Consider the following 16781-nt stretch of genomic DNA (forward strand, 5'->3'; position numbering starts at 1 on the left):
CAATCAACACCCCACTGGTAGAACCGAGTATTACTCCACCGGCAGGACAGAGTAGTGCTCCACCGACAGGAAGTTCATCATCAAATTGAAGAAAGTTTCCTTGAGGGTTTGGCAATCAAATGACACATGTGCTATTATTCCCTCAATTAAAGATGAGAAGTTGAAAGATACTAATATACCAGCAGACATGTTAAGTTACTACTTAACCGGCATACATTAAATGTGGTAGATGGCAAATAGACCTTATAAATTTGTGATTTTGGCTCCATTTCACTTCACCAAGATTTCAAACTTTCAAAAAGCGGGAAGATTCTGAGCTAAGGCATTTCGAGCAAGAGGCAAGAACACTTAAAGCAATCATTCATCCTAAAGGTAGAAAAAGGTATTTTTATCATGGCATCCACCTCTGCACTTGAATATATAGCAAACCCTACTATTGTCGAAGTTGTAAAACACCCTAGGCCCGTATTTCAATTAGTTCCCAAAGTAGCAAAGAAAGATGATACTGTAGGTGCTTTTTCTCAAATTCCTAAAGGAGTTGTTTATGCTGAAGACCCCAAAATTTACATCCATTGCAATATAGAAGAATTAGGAGATGAAGAGATTAAAACCATTTTTAAATCTGTCATATGTGATGAATCTGGTAATGTAAAAGATGAACATAAAATTGTTGAAACCCTAGGATTTATAGAGATCCTTAGCATTCTTGAATTTCCCAAGGATGTGATTAGGATAGTCTTAATGCAGGGTACATGGAGAATTTTTTTGGTTAGATGCTATTCATAAAATTACCAAGGAAGTTGTCAAAGAAATGACAAGGTTACCCTCAACCGGTAAAAGGCCAGACAAAACCAAGAAGGTCTCAAATGACCTAGTTACTAAGCTAACTGGTGCAACATCAGACAAAAGGTCCTTGAGAGTAAATGATGTAAAAGATACTAATGTGAGATTTGTCAGCATGATATTAGGGTATAAGGGAACTCATGCAAACAGACTCAATTTATTTTCAAGTTTATGCATTAAGAGTGCTTATGACATGATCACAGATAATGTAAAGATTGATATATGTGAGTGGTTGAAGGATGAGTTAATTGACAACCTAGGCAAGATTAAGAAGGATAAGAAAGGAACTTTTAGGTTTGGAAATCTACTAGTATGTTTGATGCTACATATAACCAAATAGGTTCTCGGTATAGGCTACAAAGAACTTGGATTTGATATACCAGTAGGTAAACAGCTAATAGAACTATTCAACAATATGGGAGAAGATAAGGAAAACAATATCTATGATTACTTTCAAGCACTTAAGGTCAAAATGAAGAAGAGAATCAGATTATCACAAAAGATTGTTGACAAATACAAGGATGAAATATGTTTTGTAATTAAAAAGGATGAGATTTGGATGGAAGTAGTCATCCCTAGGACAATCTAGGTAACAGAAATGGGTTATGAGACTGATGACCTTATCATTGAAACATATGCTAAAGCACTTCTGGAAGCTCCTAGAGAACCTAAGGAAGAAGTATTTGGTAGTGCTAAGACTATTGAAAGCCAAATACAATCCCATAAGAGAGTAAAAAGGGTTGAAGCAGTTGTAAGATGAGGTTCTAGACAAGCAAAAGAAATCAAGAATAAAGTAATGGAACAAACCAGTATCACAAAGGATGAGTTAGCAGCTCCATAACCTGAAACTCACCTATCACCGGTAGGCACATCTTCGGAGAATGACATGCCTACAACTTTCAAGAGAGTTGTAAGGAAAAGAGATCCCTCACCGGCAACCACACCCTCACCTAGGAGGACAAGATAGAAACAACAAGTAGTGAGATCTCCAGTTAGGAAGACTACACCTAAGAAGAAACTGACACCCAAGAAGAAGAAGAGGACAAATCAGGACATGGCCCCTATTGACATATTGTTAAATGAAATTATAGAGGAAGGGAAACTAAAGAATATAGAAAAATTGTATGACACTCAGACTGCAGATGAAAAAGAACAAGTAGAAAATAGTGTTATATTTCTTATGGACATGTACAAGAAATTTTTAATGGAAGTAATAGATGACTTACCTAAAGAATTGTTTAAGAGATTGGAAGCAAGGAGACAAGCAGTAGTAGAACTTGACAAGAAAATCAAGATAGAAAAGCTACTTGTTGTGTACCTAGTGAACTCACCAAAAAAAATTGATAATCTAATTCTTGAAGCCAACTGGTCATTATTTTCTACTGCACACCGGCACATTGCATTAATGGTTGGAAGAGTTAATGAGGTGACTGAAGAAACAGAAAATGGATGGGATATTTTCCTAGTTGAAAAAGAGAAACATGAATAATACATGAGCCACAAACCTATAAAGGTTTATTAGAAGGACAAGGACAAGGGTAAAGGTAAAGTTGGTGGACCACCTAGTATCAAAGTTAAAGACAACTTACCCCCACCTCCTTTGATTACTCCACCAGTAACAACAACAACTACAGAAGATCAACCGACAGTTGAAAGTATGGATGTAGAAGATGTCAATCCTAATCCTGAAATCTTATATACAGTGAATGTTGATACACAAAAGATCAACATTGTGGTAGACAAAGATACAACTGGTAAGACTGAAATGGCTAGTGCGCCACCGGTAGCTGAGCAAACTGATAACACACAAGAGAAACTGGCAGATGACAAAGAGCAATAGGTAGAAACTCAGACTCAGACTCAGATAGTGCAACAAACAGAGAAACAAGAAGAGCAACAGCAACAGGAATAGGCTTCGAAAAAGGTACAACAACAGGTTCATGAGGAAACAGGGCAACCAGCAACTAGAGAAGTAGATAAACCATTGCTTAAGGAAATGCAAACACAAATAGACCTACCAGAGGTCAATACAAGCTTGGTTATTTCCACCACCTGCGGTATTCACAATGTAGCTTCCTCATCAGCAGCCTATAAACCAACTAATGTGACTGAAGTACTCTTAGATTCAATTAAGAGGATAACAAATTGCAGCTCACAAGCTTATAAAGCTATAGATGACACCATACCAATTTTGAAGAGGCTAGCTCCTAACTGTAACATAGACAATAAAGATTCATTGAGTCAAATTGAAATTTTGTCCAAATACATCAATGAAAACACAGTGATAATTGAGCAAGTAAAGTAAGAGGCATTGAAGGATAAAATGGAAATTGAAAAACAAAGATTCTTTGAAGATTAGATAAAGAAGTGTATAAGATAATTTGACACACTTCTACCAGAACTATGTAATTTACTAAAAGAGTTCAAGACTTTGTATAAAGACATATGCAAGACAAACCTACTAACAGCTGATATAGATAAGCAAATGAGCAAGGTACAGGACGAAATAAATAAACTTGCAGAAAATTTTGTTATCTCACCAGATACACTATCAGTTTTTGAACAGAAGATAACAAATTTTGAGGATGTATTACTAAAATTGGGAAGAGAAAAGGAGAGAATAGTGGATAAGGAAAAATTTTTAAGGTTAAGACTGAGTCCAAGAATGGACTATCTAGCATTCATGCGGAAAGAGATATCTGAGGCACTTGTACAGGGATAGAGGACATCGGTAGATCACATGCAGCTTCTCATCAGTATAGTTCAAAGGATAGAGACAACTATCAAAGATAGTAAAAATTTTATGGAGAGTATAAACTTGATTTTGGCATATCTATTTCAAATTGTGATCACACAGGTACAAGGCTGAAACTACAAACTCTACTGACATCTTGACAACCTTTGTAATTGATGCCAAAGGGGGAGTAGTGGTATGAGAAAATTCAATATCACAAGAATCATATGCTCAGGGGGAGCACAACATTTTTGGTAACTTTTTTGGACTTCACATTTTTGGATACAGTTTTTGAAATTTCTCATGAGTGTTACCATTAATGCCAAAGGGGGAGATTGTTGGCATATGCACACTCCAATGAGACATTGAAGGTGATTGAAGGTTTTTTCATTGATAGCAACCTTACAATCCTATGGCACCGGCAAGGTATTACACTGGCATCAGCAGATCACACTCTACACCGACACTCAGAACACCGACACTGACATAGACAAAGGAAGCATACTGACACAAAGGTCGACAGGATTTTTGATATATTATATTTTGTTTATTATTGTAAAAAATTTGTAAGCTGACTTGATATCATTGTAAAATGACTTATATATATAAGAAGTCATTGTAGGACATTTTGTAACAACGTAGAAAAATAATTAGGCAGACCTATTATGCGAAATATAGGTTAAGGGGTATATGTAAAGAATAGAGTAGAAACCGGTACTGAATCTGGAATTGAAGATGCTATTCTAAAGCAATACAAGTTATTTGATTTGTATAATCCACATTGTAAGTCAGTGAGACTTCCCATTTGAGCAGTGAGCTCTAAGCACTTGGCCTTCCTGCATGTGCAGGCCCCCTATTGTAAGTAATATTCTCTTATTGGCCAGTAAGTGAATATTGTGGGTCACAAATCCCACCGAGGTTTTTCCCACACCGGGTTTCCTCGTTAAATCATTGTGTTATGGTGTGTTTCTTATGTGGTTACTTTCATTTCTGTTTATTACATTATTTCTTGCATACCAGTACACTGTTATAATATGTTCTGCATGTTTTAAGTTGAGAAATTCTAATTACCGGTTAGATACTGATTCACCCCCCCCTCTCAGTATCTATGGGAATCCTAACACGATATGCTCAAACTTTCAAAAAGTTGCTCAAAGTTGTAAAATGTTGTCAAGCAACATTGAAAACTTTTTCCAAAAAGTGCATTTTTGCATTTCATGCATTGTTACTCATTCTAAACCACCTAGGATGACTTAAAACCACTAAAATGACATGTCTCAATTCCAAATAAGGATTTTCAAGATTTTTGATACCAAAATGCATGTTTATGTCATTTTAGGCTTACAAGGGCTCATATGCCAAAATTAAGTAAATACATGATCCAAAACCAAGCTAAAGGCTAACACACCAAAATGTAGAAAATGCACTCAAAACTAGGTGCTCCTACACCAATCTAGTGAATTCAACCCCTCTTTTGAATGTAAATTATCTCCCAAGTGAAAATCATCCTAGTGATTTCCTTTCTCTCTCCTAGGTGGGGAATCACTAGGGTTCAATTTTCCACTTTACATTTTGGTGAACCCGATGTCTTACATGCTTTACATTGAACTTGTATTTTGCAAAAAATTCTCTTTATTGTCTTCGATCTGAAAATTGTGAATTATTTCATTGTTTTGTTCAATTTGCAAAAATAATTTACAAAATTAAGTGGTTAATTGTCAAAACCCTAATTTTCAAAAGTAACTTGAACTTGTGAAAAAATTAGATTTATATTTAATTTTGAGATTTGTGACGTTTTTTAGACTTGTCTTCTTTCCTAAAATTCAAATTTTCAATTTCCCTCCTTTTCCCAAAATTTAAAATTTTGAAATTCAGTGGTTAGGTCCTAAGACCCAAATTTTAAAATTTAATTGGATTTTGTGCAACTTTCAATCAATTTCAACCAATTTTAGTTTTCTAACTATTATTCAAGGTGGGCCTATCCAGTAGGTTTGACCTTTTTCAAATTTGCAATTCAATTTCTTATCTTTTTCAAAACCCTATTAGGGTCCAATTTCAACATTCAAACCTTAATTTCACCTATCTAGAGATCGTAAAACCAATAAATTTTTTGGGGTTATCTCTCAAATCATCATAGCTTTCATCCTTGAAAATTTCTGAAAAATTTGGAAGGACTAGGTGCAACTTCAACCTAGTCCCTAGCTCTTTTCCTGAAATTTCGAGAGACTATTATGACTGTATTTATTTGCTTAAATTGAGAAAATTGGTTGATTTTGTCGAATTTGGATCCCTGAAAATTTTTGAAAAATTTGGGAGGACTGGGTGCACTTTCAACCTAGTCCCTGGCTTTTTTCCCAAAATTTTGAAACTGTTATGACTGTATTTAACTGCTTAAATCCATCTAATTGGCTGATTTTGTCGAATTTTGATCCCTCTAAAATTGAAAACATTTCTCAATTTCAACATTACAAATTTCAAGGAAACATTTAAAACTAAGTGGTTAAGTATAATTTGTCCTAATTGTGTCCATTTTTAATTTTAAATTAAGTGTTATCCCATAGGCCCTAAATTTAAAAATTCAATCTCTTTTCAATAATTTTAAATTTTAAATTAAGAGGTTTTTTTTTTTTTGCACATAATCCTAATTTTAAATTTCAATTACCTAGGAGGTTGCATTATTATTCTTTCAATCAATTTGTTCATTTAATTGAATAATCATTTTTCCTAGAATTTTGAATTATTCAGTTATTTTGCAAGTTTCAAATTTAAATTTAAATTTCACAATTTCAAATTTGCAATTCAAATTCCATTTTCCCTGCTTTATTCATTTTTCTATTCATGTATGGGGTGAACATTATTATGGTTAAAATGACATATGTGTTTCTTGTTTGATTATAAGTGCATATGGAGTTATTATCTTATTTTGCTAATTCATTTTCAAGTTATATTAAATATGTTCATGATGTTCCCTTTCACGCATATGATGATAATTTGGTTCTCCCTTTCATTCATACCTATCATTTACCCTCTCCCAAAATTGATCTCATTCATGAGAGCACATTGGTGCAAAAGGGGAATATGGACACTTCTTTCAAAGATATCCCTCCTCAAGGTGAATCTTTGGAGAATTGAGTTCCTTCTTCTCCTAAAAAGTACCTCCCTCATAAGGATTATTTGATGCAAGATGATGATATAATGGATACTTATCCTAGTGATACCATACCTTATTTTCATGATCTTCCCTCTAAAGATAAAGTATTAATTACATATGATAGTCCTTTTCCTAATGAGTGTCTTGAACATAAAGATACCTTAGAACAAGAGGATGATATTATTTCTCATCATAATTTTCTCTCTCCCAAAAATAAAGATCTTAACAAAAATCAAATCAATTTCATCCATGTTCCTAGGAAACCAAAAATTCTTCCTAATTATCATGCAATGCCTTACACATATACTAATGAGGTAGTTGATGATAACATAAGTCAACATCATATGCTTTCTTAGTTCTTACAATCCTCTCTTCAATTCACTCAAATGCACCATCTCCTCCCAAAGAAGTTCCTAAAGAAGAACTCTTAGAGGATGATTGGGGGTCCTTAGGTTTCACTCCTACCTTTTCTATAAAATCTAAGATGCTTGAATTTCATATTCCAAATTTTTCTCTTAACACAAATCTTGAAATTGATTGGACCTCTTTAAACTTCAATCCAATTTCCCATAAGAGTGAACCCTCTTTTGAACATACGCATGGATGCAATAGACAAAATGCTTGAATGTGAGTAACAAAGTCATGAGAAATCACACTTTCCTTTGTCAAAATCTTCTTCTCCATTGTCTTCTAAATCCGCAACTTCTCTTTCTAATTTTGAGTTACAACAAGAAAATGTGTTGACCAATCTTCGAAATTCCAACTTAAAATCTCCTCTTTGCCCTAAATGAAGAAGAAAACATAAACAACATTCTCAAATTTCTTCTTTTTGTAAATATCATCAAACCCATGGCCATTCTACTAATGAGTGTCAAGCTTTGAAAACACAAATATAACATTACATTGATTCAGACATGTTAAAAATAACATATGACAATGAATGGCATATTCATCATTATCATTTAAAATAACATTAAAGTTCCTATTATGTTTCTCCTTACTATGTGACATGGTTATCCTACCTATTGTGGGCTCCTTGTCATTCATGGTGGTACAATTTCAGGTGCAATCATACTTCGTGAGAAACGTAATAGTCTATTTATTCTTGCATCTATTCTTGGGGGGAAAGAATATTCATTTTCCTCTTTCTAAGGTTTCACTATTTTCTTTATGGAGTACATTATTCATAAACTTGATGTCCTTTCATGCATGGAGTTTTTCTTCATGCGAGCGCATGTTTGTTCCGTGAGTGGGATATTATCCTTGCTTGAAACAATATGTCTATTATGAACAATCTCTCCTCAGAGAAATTTTGTGAACCTTCTTCTTTCTCTCTCTTTGAAAATTACCTCTTCTATTATGTTATTCATAACTTGATGTCCTTTCTTGAATGGAGTTATTCTTCATGTAAGCACATGTTTGTTCCTTGGCTAGGATGTATTCATTTCTTGAAACGGTATGTCTCTTATGAGTAGTCTCTCTATAGAAGTTGTGTAATTCTTCTCATTATCCCACACTTGGGGGGAAATGATCTCTCTCCCTCTCTCTTTCTCTAAGGATTCACTCTTTCCTATGTTGTGGATGGTGTGAGTTTTATTACTTGATGTCATTCTTTGTGTGGAATAGTTGTTGTTCACTCAAGGGTTCTCTCTTATACAAGAGGTGTAGGTACTTGACTACAATCTCTTTCACACTTGGTAATGTACATCTATAATAAATTCACCCATCCCCATTGGGAAAAAAGTGAGTCATCCTTCATCAAGAAGCCCTTTCACCTAGCAATAGAAGGAAGGATTGAATTCTTGTTCTCTTATGCGCTTCATTCTAGAAGATGTTATATTTGTATAAAACAACTCATTTTGGAGGTAGATATCTTTGGAGAAAATTTCTCTTCTCCTCCAAGTATCTCCTTTACACTTATAGCAAGATATCTCTTTTTCAACTATCTTATCCTTTCTTGAAGAGTATTCCCTCTCTTTCTTGGATTATGACATTGTTGCATGATGGATATCTTCTTGGTATTGAAGGAAGGTATCCTTGATCTACTTTCCTTAAGATATCAATATTAAACTAATTTGACATCTTAAGGGGGGCACCCACACTGCTTCTTTTGTATTATTTCTCTCACGCATTGTATCCCTTATATTGTGGGTCATTCTCAGAATGAGATGTCTCCACTTTTCCCTTATATAGTGGGTCATTCTTAGAATGAGATGTTGCCACTTTTCCCTTATACAATGGTTCATTCTCAAAACAAGATGTCGCCACTTTTCTTTTATATAGTGGGTCATTCTCAGAACCAGAGGGAAGCCTCTTAGAACGAGATGTCACCACTTTTCTCTTATATAGTAGGTCATTCTCAAAACTAGAGGGAAGACTCTTAGAGAGAGATGTCGCCACTTTCTTGACATTTGTACTATACAGATTATATAGGTTGTATCATACTCAAGCATAGACTCCTATGAGCTTCTTTGAGCCTCACTTGCACACATGCGCATGAGGTTGAGTGGAACTAATGGTGTTCTCACTCTTCTCCCTTACATGGATCACCTAGACAAAATCTAGGGGCTAGTTTTCCATGTCTTTTTTTCTCCATGGATCACTTAATTCTAGGGGTGAGATGTCCATGGTTCCTTTTGTTCTCCTTTCTTTTCATGGATCACCAAAGTCTGTATTAATGTTCTCTATCTTCTTCCTCCCATTAACTCATAGTTTTACTATTGATGGTTCATGCACGATGTCAACTTTTCTCTTTTATGTGATTATTGGTGTGTATGTGATGGCATTTGTCTTTATGTTTCAATTAGTTGTTCAAAAAATTTGATTATAGAGGTCTCTTCGGCTAGTTGATTTGTAGTCCTGTCTTTTGGTTTTTTTTGTGTGTTTCTTGTGCTTTATCTTGTTTTGTTTGTCTTGTTCTTTTTGTTTTGTGTGCTCTTGCATATGTTTGAGTGAGTTAAGATACTGAGATTGGGGCTTTGTTCCTCATGATTAGTGATGTCTTATACTCCTTGTGGTATTTCTGCACATCTCTCATCTTCATCTCTCTTTCTTCTACTTTACCACTAGTATTGGCATAAGCCATACTCCCACTAAAGTGGGGGCTAAATGTAGCGTCATAAAATTGCATCCCTTGCAATTTTGACCATATTGTAGGCCCCTTACCTTGGTGATGTCATCTCCCATGCTTCATTAGGACCAATCTATGCCTCCACCATGGAGTTGGGCCTCATTTCCACACTTTATAACTTGTTTAGACCAAGTTTCAAGCCCCAAAAATGGGCAAGACCAGGGCATGGCACCCTAGTCCTCCTTAGGACAGGGGTGTGGCGCCCTTGTCCTCCCTCTTTGTGTGGCCCCAAAATGGGTCCATCTAACCCTTGACCCTAATTTTCTCTTCAGAATTCAATCTCCCCTATGTTGACCTTCGGTAAGATGAAAATTATCCTCCTAGGCAAGTATAAAAAGGGATTTAGTCCTCTCATTTGCATAAGAAAAAATTCAAGAGTAGGCCTTCATTATCATCATCAAGTGTTCAAGTTTTCAAGCATCCATTAAGTCTTCTTCTTCATGTGTCTTCTTCATTCATCCATTGGAGCAACACTACAACAATCATTTGCAAGCAAGTGTGTGTGTTAGGGTTTTTTCATGTTACATGCCATTCCATGCAACACTTGTGATTACATCCAAGAAGCAAAGCAACCATCATCAACAAATTGTAGATCTACAAGGTATACATTTCCATTATTTACATTTAATAATTTTCAATTACTTTCTTTAGAGGTTGATTCCTCAACCAGGGTTTGACTAAGGAAAACCCCTATCTGCAACCCTTCTTCCCTTATTTTTTGTGTGTAGGTTGCAAGTGTACAGCTATAATTGCATATTTAGGCTTCATTTTGCAGAGACGAAAAAACCCTTTTCAACTCACGGATTTTTCAGAGGACTAGGTGCAACTTCAACTTGGTCTCAATGGCTTTCTCCAAATTTGTAGGGTAGACCCATATCAGTCCAAATACCTCATATCCAAAGTTACAACGTGATCCTGAAATAGTAGCTCCTTATTTCACCCATTTTGTCTTCATTTTCTGCATAGTCAACAAGTCAACTCTTCTACTTACAAAAGGGGATAAATTGTATTGCACCCTTGAAATTCATTTAGTATTTAGATCCTTATTCACTCTAGGGTTTGGATCTAGTGAGTTCAACCCTTATTTTGAATTTAAAGCATCTCCCAACTGAAAATCATCCTAGTGATTTCCTTTCTTTCTCCTAGGCGACAAATCACTAGGGTTCAATTTTCCACTTTACAGGTTGAGACACCATTTTCACAACAAATCTGCCACTTGTCAGACACCTTGAAAGAGTAAAGGGAGTATCAACACAATGAATCAATTGCGAGGGGCCATGAGGCCCATAGACTTTGAGCACCATCTGAACTTCTTTGTGCTCACAGCCTTAGTTAAAGAATATGCAACATTGATCAAAGTTTCTATGTTAACCAGCTTCACCCTGCCGTCTTCAGCCATATCTCTAACAAAATGATACTGAACATCAATTTTCTTAGTTTGGGCATGAAATATCAGGTTCTTAGCTAGGCAAATCGCACTCTGACTGTCACAACTCCTTATTTTATTCAAATGTCTGAACATAGTCTCTTAAGCCAAATGGCCTCTTTACAAACATGAGTATATGCCATATGCTCTGCTTCAGTAGTGGACAAAGAAACCAGATCCTATCACTTACTCATCTAACTAATTGCACCACCAAATAAATTAAACACATAAGCACTAGTTGATCTTTTGCTATCAATATCACCTACCCAGTCTGAATCCACGTAACCATGAATATCAAGGGAAATCAATTCTCCCAATGTATTATCATGATAACATAAAGAATACTCTAAGGTTCCCTTCAAATATCTAAAGAATCTTTTGACTGCATCCTAGTGAACTCTACCAAGATTAGAAATATATCTAGATAAAATTCCCACTGCTTGGGCAATATCTAGTCTAGTACAGACCATAGCATACATCAAACTTCCAACTATACTTTGGTAAGGCACTCTACTCATGTCTTCCATCTCTGATCGGGATTTAGGACAATCTACAATAGATAATTTCATTCCAACTATAGAAGGAACAGGCAATGGTCTACAATCTGAAATATTGAACCTTTGTAACAAAGTATTCACATACTTACTCTAGCCTATCCATATATTTTTGTTCATTCTATCTCTTTTAATTTCCATCCCAAGAATGTGCTTTGCTGCACCAAGATCTTTCATTTCAAATTTAGTAGCGAGTTGAGACTTTAGTTCTAAAATCATACCTTTCCCTTTACCAATGAATAACATATCATCAACATAGAATGCAATGTACAGGAAATGATCACCATCAAATTTATAATAAACATAGTGATCTAATTTAGAATGCTCAAATCCCAAACTCAACACACATGTATCAAATTTATGGTACCACATCCTAGGACTCTTTTTGAGGCCATACAAGGATTTCTTTAATTTACAGACCAAATTAATTTTACCTTTCACCACATAGTACTTTGGATGTGTCATATAAATATCCTCCTCCAAATCACCATGAAGGAAAATAGTTTTCACATCCATTTGCTCAACCTTTAAATCATAAGCAGTAGCAATATAAAGAAAAAATCTAATGGATGTTATTTTTGCAACAGGAGAAAATATCTCACCATAATCAACACCCTCAACCTAAGAGTAGCCTTTTGAAACCAACCTTTATTTTGTAGTGTCATAAAATTGTTCCTCTTGTGATTTTAACCATATTTTAGATGCTCACCTCAGTGATGGCATCCTCTTCCCCAACCAAGACCTATTTCTACATTTTTCACCCTTTGCCCCCCTTCATGTTTGAGCCCTGAGATAGCCTCAGAACCTTATCTAGGCCCCAAGATAGGGCAGGAGAGGGGCATGGTGCCCCTATCCCACCCTCTTAGGGTGGCCCCAAGATAGGTCCCCTAGCCCCATCTGTACTTCGGGATCCTAAATCTCCCTGATGTTAGCCTTTTATGAGATGAATTAATCTTCAAGAGGCATGTATAAAAGGGAGTTGGTTTTCTCATTTGCATAAGGAGGAATGGGAGGCGAATTTAAAGTGAAGTGGATCATAAGAAAGCATAGGTGAAGATATAAATTATCAAGCATTCAAACATTTAAGTCTTCTTCATTCATCCATTGGAGTAACATTACAACATTCATTTGCAAGCATGTATGTGTGTTAGGGTTTTGTCATGTTACATGCCATTCCATGCAAAACCTATGATTACATTCAAGAAGCAAAGCAATCATCATCAACAAGTTGCAAATCTATAAGGTATACATTTCCATTATTTACATTCAAGCATTTGCAATTAATTTCTTTCAAGGTTGATTCCTCAATCAAGGTTTGACTGAGGAAAACCTTTGCCCCTATCCACAACCCCCTTTTCCTCTCTTTTATGTGTGTAGGTTGTAGGTGCGCAGCTGTAATTGCAGGTTTGGGTTTCATTTGTAGAGATGGAACAACCCTTTTTGTTTTGCGGATTTTGTGGAGGACCATGTACATTCCTACCACGGTCCTGACGACTTTTCTCCAAATTTGCAAGGTAGATCTATATTAGTTTAATTAGCACAGATCTAAAGTTATAGCGCAATCCCAAACTGGTAGCTCCTCATTTCACTCATTTCCTCTCTCTTTTTTGCATAGCCAACAAGTCAACTTTATCATTTACAAAATAGGGTAAATCACACTTCAACCCTTGCAATCCACTTGGAATTCACATCCTTGTCCCTCTTGGATTTGGATCTAGTAGATCCAGCCCCTCTTTTGAATATAAAGTATCTCCAAGTGAAAATCATCCTAGTGACTACCTTTCTCTCTCCTAGGTGGGGAGTCACTAGGATCCAATTTTCCACTCTACAACTTTATACTTATCAATGCTTCCATCTGAACCAATATTTTTCTTGAACACCCATTTGCTGCCAATAGGCTTTTTTCCTTCATGCAATGGTACAAGATCCCATGTATCATTCTTTTTCAAAGATACCATTTCTTCTTCCATAGCAATCTTCTAGGATTCTGTATCATTCATACCTAATGCCTCTTCTACAGATTTTGGTTCATCCACATTAGTATTAAAAGGAAAAATACATCTCCAATCATCAAGTGAATACCTTTCAGGTGGTTTTCTATGTCTTGTAGACCTTCGAACAAGCTGAGTTAGAGATTCTTGCTCCTCTTTTGAAGAGTCAGAGATAGATGAGCTCTCCTCAAATTCTTGCCTATCTAGGGGTCTCAATTCAACTCTTTCAGATATAGAAGGGAATTGAAACACATCTTCCTTTTTTGTCTATTTTGGCTGCAATTTAATAGAAGAAGACTTAATTTCTCTAAAAATAACACTTCTACTATGAATTACCTTTTGTGCAACAGGGTCCCAAAGCTTGTATCCTTTCACACCATAACTGTACCCGATGAAGATACATTTCACAGCCTTGTTCTCCAACTTTTTTTACTTCTCCTTTGGCACATGTACATATGCCTCGCATCGAGAAACTCTAAGATGTCTCAATGAAGTCTTGTGACCTGACCATGCTTCCATAGGCATTTTATCAACAATGGTTGATGTAGGAGACCTATTAATTAGGTAGCAAGAAGTGGCAACAACTTCAGCCCAAAAATTTTGTTCTAGACTAGCACCACTCAGCATACTCCTAGCCTTCTCCATCAGTGTCTTGTTTATTATTTATGAAACTCCATTTTTTTGTAGAGAATACAGAGTTGTATTCTATTTGTTAATGCCAGTCTTTATAGAATCTATCAAAATAATTAGAGAAAAATTCACCACAATTATCAGTCCTCAAACTTTTATCCACTCTGAAACTCAACCATTGCTTTAAATTCTTTAAATCGACTAAAAACTTCATATTTACTCTTTAGAAAAGATACCCATGTTCTTCTACTAAAATCATCAATAAATGAAACATAATATGTGGATTTTCCAGTCAAAGGCACATCTACAATACCAAACACATCAGAATGAATAAGATCCAAAACACCACAAGTTTTATGATAACTCAAGTAAAACTGAACACAATTTTGTTTTTCATAAATGCAATGCTCATAGAAATCAAAGTGAAGATTACAATCATTCAAACCTTCAACAAGGTTTTTATTTTTCAAGGTCCTTTGACCTTTTTCTCCAATATGGCTAAGCCTCTAGTGCCATACCATATTCTTCTCTGCAGGTAACTTTTCTTCAGAAGAAAGAGAACACTTAGGTATCCAAAAGCCATTTCCATCTGCTGAAAGTGAAACCCTCAAATCTTTCATAGGTTTACTTTTTATTGAAGTGTTATTACACTCAACGGTGTATGCGTCTAGCTTATACAAAGTGTCAAACTTGACACGTCTACAAATTACCATATCACCTTTAATCATCTTACATCCTGCTTCAAAAAAGACAGCCTACACACTCACATTTATCAGTTTTCTCACAGATAACAGATTTCATTTTAAACTAGGGATATGTAGGACACCATTAATCCTTTTTATTCTACCATCAAAAAACTTGATTCTAAATTTACCTCAACTAACAATGTCTAAATGTGAATCATCACCCAAGTACACCTTACCTCCATTAAATTCTTCATACTCAAAAAATCAATCTCTATTGGCAGTCATTTGAAAAGATGCACTTGACTCAATTAACCAGGCATCATTACCTGCATGAGTCACCAAAGCTGCAATGAATGCATCACCATCTTCCTTCTTGCATTCAAAATTAGAATCAATCTTCGTCTTTTTCTTCTTCTTTTCTTCTTTGCACTCCTTACGAATGTGACCTGGTTTACCATAATTCTAGCAAATGACTTTGGACTTTACAAAAGATTTGGATCTCCCTTTCAATTTGGAATTATTGGGCTTCCCATTCTTCTTGCCTTTCTCCTTAGGTCATCCAGGAATAGTTAGGGCTTCCTTTGAACTGTGAGATACCAATTGGCAATTGACACTCATTGGATTCATATTGTCATTGATGGCAACAAGATTCTATTGAAGGCATATACCAAGATTTGGAGGCATACACTAACGAATACTGGCATTGAAGAATTCAGGGTCATCATAGTCACCGACACTGGCACTGACATCCAACACTTCTCAATTAACCAGGCATCATTACCTACATGAGTCACCAAAGATGCAATGAATGCATCACCATCTTCCTTCTTGCATTTAAAATTAGAATCAATCTTATTCTTTTTCTTCTTCTTTTCTTCTTTGCAGTCCTTACGGATGTGACCTGGTTTACCACAATTCTAGAAAATGAATTTGGACCTTACAAAATATTTGGATCTCCCTTTCGATTTGGAATTATCATACTTCTCATTCTCCTTGCCTTTCTCCTTAGGAGTTCCAGGAACAGTTAGGGCTTCCTTTGAACTGTGGCATACCTATTGGCAATTGACACTCATTGGATTCATATATTGTTATTGATGGCAACAAGATTCTATTGAAGGCATATACCAACATTTGGAGGCATACACCGATGAATACCAGCATTGAAGAATTCAGGGTCATCATAGTCATCGGCACTGGCACCAACATCCAGCACATTAGTGAAGCCGACATCAATTTGGGATCCGAAAGGTTTTATTTGTAAAATCATTTTGTAATTATTATATAAGGGCCAACATTGAATATCTTTTGTATTGTAAGCCGACATAAGTCATATTGTTTGTAAAGGGTATATAAGTCATTTTGTTAGGTCATTTTGAAATTGGACAATGGATATGAAAAAGGTAGAAGAACTATGTAATGTGAAGGATATGTATGTAGGTCATTTGTATGTGAATTTAATATCATGCTATGATTTGTAGATGGTTTGAAAATTATTCTTGGAGGAAAGGAGATATTGATAGAAGGATTCAAGGTCTATGAACTGGTACAGAACAGAGCTTTAATCAGAACTCTTTTTGGTATTGCAGATGCATTTTGTGAGTTCACTAGTACTGTCTTATCTCAACAGAAGCTTGTA

Source organism: Cryptomeria japonica, chromosome 8 (genome assembly GCF_030272615.1).
Source record: "Cryptomeria japonica chromosome 8, Sugi_1.0, whole genome shotgun sequence".
In the NCBI taxonomy this organism is placed as follows: Eukaryota; Viridiplantae; Streptophyta; class Pinopsida; order Cupressales; family Cupressaceae; genus Cryptomeria; species Cryptomeria japonica.